Source organism: Chiloscyllium plagiosum, chromosome 50, assembly GCF_004010195.1.
Source record: "Chiloscyllium plagiosum isolate BGI_BamShark_2017 chromosome 50, ASM401019v2, whole genome shotgun sequence".
NCBI lineage: Eukaryota > Metazoa > Chordata > Chondrichthyes > Orectolobiformes > Hemiscylliidae > Chiloscyllium > Chiloscyllium plagiosum.
Window position 1 is genome coordinate 3,602,189 of NC_057759.1, and position 7,978 is coordinate 3,610,166.

The window sequence follows — 7,978 nt, forward strand, 5'->3', positions numbered from 1 at the left end:
TGCTTATTTCTGGCCTCAAAGGGCCATTTGATCACATCCTGCTGTGGGCCATTGTTAGGTATATCCTCCCTTACTTGTTATGACCTTATGACCTCATGACTACTTGATTGTGGTTTGTTCTTGTTTTTGCAGAAGCGGGAAACAGATGCTTATAACTACTGTTTGTAGAGGCATATCTAGCTTAACCCCCTCCCCTCACAGCACCTTATCTATTTGTCTGTAACATCTACCATTGTTGCAGGCACATTTCGTTCTTGCATGTACATTTTAGCTAATACAAAAACAATTATGTATTTCCTTCACATAGTTTTCAGTCTTGTTGACTCAGCTCTTGGCTGAAACAATTATACACTGGTGTGAGTTCACTTACCTTGCATAAGTAAATATGATTGCAGAAGTACCACTTCTTTACCTATTATCCCACGTAATGTTAGCATTCATTTCGGGAGGGTTAGAATACAAGAGCAGGGATGTACTACTGACGGTGTGTAAGGCTCTGGTCAGACCACATTTGGAACATTGTGAGCAGTTTTGGGCTCCCTATCTCAGGATGTGCTGAACTTGGAGGGGGTCCAGAGGGGGTTTACAAGAAAAATCCCAGGGATAAAGAACTTATCATATGAGGAGAGGTTGAGGACTCTGGTACTTAAATCGATGGAGTTTATAAAGGTGTGGGAGAATCTGATTGAAACTTGCAGATTATTGAGAGGCCCAGATAGAGTGGACATGGCGAAGATGTTTCAATGAGTAGGACGGACTAGGACCCAATGGCCCAACTTCAGATTGAAGGGACGTCCCTTTAGAACTGAGATACTGTTGGGGGAACGACTTACTGGGGGTAAGCAATGGGGTACAGGTCCCTGTCCCTATTGTTCGATAGGGAAGTGGGAAGAGAATCAGAGCATGTCATTAGGGACTCCATAGTTAGGGGACAGACAGGACGTTCTGTGGGAACGAGAAAGACTCACGGTTGGTGTGTTGCCTTCCGGGTGCCAGAGTTCGTGATGTCTTTGATCTTGCTTTTGGGATCTTTGCAGGCGAGGCGGAGCAGTCCACATAGGCACTACCAACTTTGGTAGGAAGAGAGATGGGGATTTAAGGCAGAAATTCAAAGAACTAGGATGGAAACTTCGAGCTAGGACAAACAGAGCTGTTATCTCTGGTTTGTCGCCCATGCCCCATGCGAGCGAGGCATGGAGTAGGGAAAATGGGTGAGAAAGTTTATAGCCTTAAATGTTGTCCTTAATCGTTGAGACTAAAATGTAATTTTGAATTATGGAACACATTTGCTGCATACTAGAAAATGTCATGGCAGGAGCGAGTCTGTATAAACAAGACACTGAGTGATAACATTCACGGCTGTTCCTTTGTGAATTTAATTTCACAATGTTTAATTCTGATCTCGGAACGAAATTCTGTATCGATTAACTCATCTCCCAAATTGTTGTCCTTTGCTATTACCTGTCTAGTTCAGAATATGCAGTGCTTTTGTTAACTTTTGTGTTTGTGACAATAACTCCTTTGTAAATCTGTGTATAAGAATAGTCTGTTTTTGATAGTAGGACGGAGTAGCTGGCCAATATCCAGTTAGCTTGACTTATAGGTATCAATGTTATGTAACAGTGATGGTATTAGTAAATGAAGGGGATGATTAAAATTAAACTAAACTGTCTGTAAGAGTTTTTTTTAATGTTCCAGACCACCAAAGAGTATGATCTCTGGTACAAACCAAAAGAGAGGCTTACAGGTTGAATTCATAAGGAATTCCCTGTGCGGTCTCAAATGTGTACTTTAACAAGAGGAATAGTGCAGGAGGGAGGATTTTGGATTCCTGGATAACTGGGGCTCTTTCTGGGGTAGGTGGGACCTCTACAAACAGAGGTCGTCACTTGAACCACAGGGTTAACAATATCCTGGAAGGGGAAATTTGCTAATGCACTTCGGATAGGTTTAAAATAATTCAGCAGGGGGATGGGAGCCTAAATTATAGTTCAAGTATAGAGGAAGTTGAGAGAAAGGAGGCCCGAAATAAGGTTTCAGGGTTTCAAGAAGGCACTGTCAGGCCAGTAGTTGGTTTGAAGTGTGTCTATTTCAATGCCAGGAGCATCCGGAATAAAGTAGGTGAACTTGCAGCATGGGTAGGTACCTGAGATTTCGATGTTGCGGCCATTTCAGAGGCATGGGTAGAGCAGGGACAGGAATAGTTGCTGCAGGTTCCGTGATTTAGATGTTTCAGTAAGATCAGAGAAAACGGCAAAAGAGATGGGGGTGTGGCATTGTTAGTCAAGGACAGTATTATGACTGAAGAAATGACATTTTGAGGATTCGTCAATTGAGGTAGTATGGGTTGAGATTAGAAACAGGAAAGGAGAGGTCACTCTGGTAGTTTTCTATAGGCCTCTTAATATTTCCAGAGATTTAGAGGAAAGGATAGCAAAGATGATTCTCAATAAGAGCAAGAGTGACAGTAGTTGTTATGGAGGACTTCAATTTCCCAAATATTGACTGGGAATACTATCGTTGAAGTACTTTAGCTGGGTTAGTTTTTTGTCCATTGTGTGCAAAAGGGTTTTCTTCCACAGTATGTAGACAGTTCAACAGGGGGCAAAGCCACATTGGATTTGATACTGGATAATGGACCTGGCCAGGTGTTAGATTTGGAGGTAGCTGAGCACATTGGTGATAGTGATCACAAATCAGTTATGTTTACTTTAGTGATGGAATGGGATACATATACACCGGAGGGCAAGAGCTACAGCTGGGGGAAAGTCACTTACAATGTGATTAGACAAGATTTAGGATGCATAGCATGGGGAAGAAACTGCAAGGGATGGGCACAATAGAAATGTGGAGCTTCTTCAAGGAACAGCTACACTGTGTCCTTGGTAAGTATGTAACTGTCAGGCAGGGATGAAGTTGTCGAGTCAGAGAAGATAAGGCAAACGCTAAATGATGATTTTTTCGTCAGTATTCACACTGGAAAAAGACAATGTTGTCAAGGAGAAGGCTGAGAAACAGTTACGAGACGAGTTAAGATCCAGTTTCATAAGGAGGAGGTACTAGAAATTTTGGGAAGTGTGAAAATAGATAAATACCTTGGACCAGATGGGATTCATCCGCGGATTCTCTGGGAAGCCACGGAGAAGATTGCCGAGACTTTGACTTTGATCTTTGTGTCGTCATTGTCTACAGGAATAGTACCAGAAGACTGGAGATAGCAAATAGCGTTCCCTTGTTCAAGAAGGAGAGTAGAGCCAACCCTGGTAATTATAGACCAGTGAGCCTTACTTTGGTTGAGTAAAGTGTTGGAAAAGGCTAGAAGAGATAGGATTTATAATTATCGCAAAAGGAATAAGTTGATTAGTGATAGTCAACACGGTTTTGTGAAGGTACGTTGTGCCTCACAAACCTTAGAGTTCCTTGAGAAGGTGACCATACTGGTGGATGAGAGTAAAGCCGTTGATGTGGTGTATGTGGATTTTGATAAGGCATTTGATAAGGTTCCACATGGTAGGCTAGTGCACAACATATGGAGGCATGGGATTTAGGTCGATTTAGTGGTTTCAATCAGAAATTGGCTAGCTGAAAGACAACAGAGGGTAGTAGTTGATGGGAAATGTTCAAGATCCTGTTGTAATCTGAGGTAACCCTCTTCGCTGTCCACTACACCTCCAATTTTGGTGTTGTCTGCAAACTTGCCTCTTACGCTCATGTCCAAATAATTTATGTAAACGACAAAAAGTTGAGGACCCAGCACTGATCCTTGTGGCACTCCACTGGTCAGAGGCCTCCAGTCTGAAAAACAAACCCCCACCATCACCCTCTGTCTTCTACCTTTGAGCCAGTTCTGTATTCAAATGGCTAGTTCTCCCTGTATTCCGTGAGATCTAACCTTGCTAATCAGTCTTCTTTTGGGGAACCTTGTCAAATGCCTTACTGAAGTCCGGATAGATCACATCTATCGCTCTGCCCTCCTCAATCTTCTTTGTTACTTCCTCAAAAATCTCAATCAAGTTTGTGAGACATGATTTCCCACGCACAAAGCCATGTTGACTATCCCAAATCAGCCCTTACCTTTCCAAATACATGTACATCCTGTCCTTCAAGATTCCCTCCAACAACTTATCCACCACCGACGTCAGGCTCACTGGTCTATAGTTTCCTGGCTTGTCCTTACCACACTTCTTTAACAGTGGCACCACATTAGCGAACCTCCAGTCTTCTGGCACCGCACCTTTGACTATCAGTGATACAAATATTTCAGTAAGAGGCCCCAGCAATCACTTTCCTAGATTCCCACAGAGTTCTAGGGTACACCTGATCAGGTCCTGGGGATTTATCCACCATTAACCGTTTCAAGACATCCAGCACTTCCTCCTCTGTAATATAGACATTTTGCAAGATGTCACCATCTATTTCCCTACCTTTTCCACAGTTAAATACTGATGCAAAATACTCATTTAGTAACTCCCCCATTTTCTGCAGCTCCACACAATGGGCTGAGAAGTGGCTGGCAGATGGAGTTTAATTCAGATAAATGAGAGATGCTGCATTTTGGGAAAGCAAATCTTAGCAGGACTTATACACTTAATGTAAGGTCCTAGGGAGTGTTGCTGAACAAAGCGACCTTGGAGTGCAGGTTCATAGCTCCTTGAAGATGGAGTTGCAGGTGGATAGGATAGTGAAGAAGGCGTTTGGTATGTTTTCCTTTATTGGTCAGAGTATTGAGTACAGGAGTTGGGAGGTCATGTTTCGGCTGTACAGGACATTGGTTAGGCCACTGTTGGAATATTGCATGCAATTCTGGTCCCCTTCCTTTCGGATAGATGCTATGAAACTTGAAAGGGTTCAGAAAGATTTACAAGGATGTTGCCAGGGTTGGAGGATTTGAGCTGTAGGGATAGGCTGAACAGGCTGGGGCTGTTTTCCCTGGAGCGTCGGAGACTGAGAGGTTTACAAAATTGAGGGGCATGGATAGGGTAAACGGGCAAAGTCATTTCCCTGTGGTCGGGGAGTCCAGAACTAGAGGGCATAGGTTTAGGGTGAGAGGGGAAAGATATAAAAGGGACCTAAGAGGCAACTTTTTCACGCAGAGGGTGGTATGTGTATGGAATAAGCTGCCAGAGGAAGTGGTGGAGACTGGTACAATTGCAATATTTAACAGGCATTTGGATTGGTATATGAATAGGAAGTGTTTGGAGGGATACGGGCCGGGTGCTGGCAGGTGGGACATATCCCTCCAAACCCTTCCTATTCATATACCCATCTAAATGCCTCTTAAATGTTGCAATTGTACCAGCCTCCACCACATCCTCTGGCAGCTCATTCCATGCACCTACCACGCTCTGCGTGAAAAAGTTGCCCCTTAGGTCTCTTTTCTATCTTTCTCCTCTCACCCTATACCTATGCCCTCTAGTTCTGGACTCCCCAACCCCAGGGTTTGCCTATTTATAGACTTTGCCTATTTATCCTATCCATGCCCCTCATAATTTTGTAAACCTCTATAAGGTCACCCCTACAGCCTCCGACGCTCAGGGAAAACAGCCGCAGACTGTTCAGCCCCTCCCTGTAGCTCTGATCCTCCAACCTTGGCTACATCCGTGTAAATCTTTTCTGAACCCTTTCAAGTTTCACAACATCTTTCCGATAGGAAGGAGACCAGAATTGCACGCAATATTCCAACAGCGGCCTAACCAATGTCCTGTACAGCCGCAACATGACCTCCCAACTCCTGTACTCAATACTCTGACCAATAAAGGAAAGCGTACCAAATGCCTTCTTAACTATCATATCTACCTGCAACTCCACTTTCAAGGAGCTATGAACCTGCACTCCAAGGTCTCTTTGTTCAGCAACACTCCCTAGGACCTTACCATGAAGTGTATAACTCCTGCTAAGATTTGCTTTCCCAAAATGCAGTACCTCGCATTTATCTGAATTCAACTCCATCTGCCACTTCTTGGCCCATTGGCCCATCTGCTCAAGATCCTGTTGTAATCTGAGGTAACCTTCTTCGCTGTCCACTACACCTCCAATTTTGGTGTCATCTGCAAACTTACTAACTGTACCTCTTATGCTCGCATCCAAATCATTTATGTTAATAACAAAAAGTTGAGGGCCCAGCACCGATCCTTGTGGCACACCACTAGTCACAGGCCTCCAGTCTGAAAACCAACCCTCCTCCACCACCCTCTGTCTTCTACCTTTGAGCCAGATCCGTATCCAAATGGCTCGTTGTCCCTGTACTCCATGAGATCTAACCTTGCTAACCTCTCTCCCATGGGGAACCTTGTCGAACGCCTTACTGAAGTCCATATAGATCACATCTACTGCTCTGCCCTCATCAATCTTCTTTGTTACTTCTGCAAAAAACTCAATCAAGTTCAATGAATTAAATTTGACAGTTTAAATATTCTTCACTACATGGCAAAATAAAAGTCCTTTTAGCCTTCCTCCTTCCTATCATAGAGCAACACAAGAGTACTGGTAATGGCTTGCACCAGATCGGTAGATAGAATAGAATTGGCCAATTCTCTTCCCTGCACAAAGAACCCTGCGGTCAGTCAGCTGCAATGCTGATGAATTGTTCATTGCCCTTTCACTTAGTTACAAATGGCTTTACTTATTACTGATCAATAATTCATCAGTAAAGTATGTCTCTATGCAAATATTGATAGCATCCCACAATTCCCAGTTAGACTCTGCACTATAGGAGTTGCAAAGGTCCATTGATTTTTCTCTCCTTGATTCTGAAGAGTAGCACAGATGCTCTCCTGCTGCAATGTGTTGTCTGTGCACCTTTCCATGGATCCTGTAGGCAGTAAAACTAAAGAACATTGGCTGTGGAGGTTATCCAACTACACAGAGTCATAGAGATGTACAGCATGGAAACAGACCCTTCGGTCCAACTCGTCCATGCTGACCAGATATCCTAACCCAAACTAGTCCCACCTGCCAGAACCCGGCCCCTATCCCTCCAAACCCTTCCTATTTATATACCCATCCAAATGCCTCTTAAATGTTGCAATTGTACCAGCCTCCACTTCCTCTGGCAGCTCATTCTATACACGTACCACCCTCTGCGTGGGAACTATAGACCAGTGAGCCTGACGTCAGTGGTGGGCAAGTTGTTGCAGGGAATCCTGAGGGACAGGATGTGTATATATATTTGGAACGCCAAGGACTAATTAGGGATAGTTGACATGGCTTTGTACATGGGAAATAATGTCTCACAAACTTGATTGAGTTTTTTGAAGAATTAACAAAGAGGATTGATGAGGATAGAGCGGTAGATGTGATCTATATGGACTTCAGTAAGGCATTGACAAGGTTCCCCATGAGAGACAGGTTAGCAAGGTTAGATCTCTCAGAATACAGGGAGAACTAGCCATTTGAATACAGAACTGGCTCAAAGGAAGAAGACAGATGGTGATGGCGGAGGGTTGGTTTTCAGACTGGAGGCCTGTGCCCAGTGGAGTGTCACAAGGATCGGTACTGGGTCCTCTACATTTTGTCATTTACATAAATGATTTGGATGCGAGCATAAGAGGTACAGTTAGTAAGTTTGCAGATGACACCAAAATTGGAGGTGTAGTGGACAGGTTACCTCCGATTACAACAGGATCTTGATCAGATGGGCTGAGAAGTGGTAGATGGAGTTGAATTCAGATAAATGCGAGGTACTGCATTTTGGGAAAGCAAATCTTAGCTGGACTTATACACTTAATGGTAAAGTCCTAGGGAATGTTGCTGAGCAAAGAGACCTTGGAGTGCAGGTTCATAGCTCCTTGAAAGTGGAGTTGCAGGTAGATAGGATCGTGAAGAAGGTGTTTGGTATGCTTTCCTTTATTGGTCAAAATATTGAGTACAGGAGTTGACAGGTCATGTTGGGGTTGTACAGGACATTGGTTAGACCATTGTTGGAATATTGTGTGCAATTCTGTTCTCCTTCCTATCGGAAAGATGTTGTGAAACTTGA

At 43.7% G+C, this 7,978-nt stretch overlaps 1 long non-coding RNA gene across 1 annotated transcript in view; it reads left to right on the forward strand.

Moving 5' to 3' along the window:
- The window catches only part of LOC122544655, a 22,851-nt gene that overhangs the window by 1,686 nt on the left and 13,187 nt on the right, over positions 1 to 7,978 (forward strand). The window lies entirely within an intron of this gene.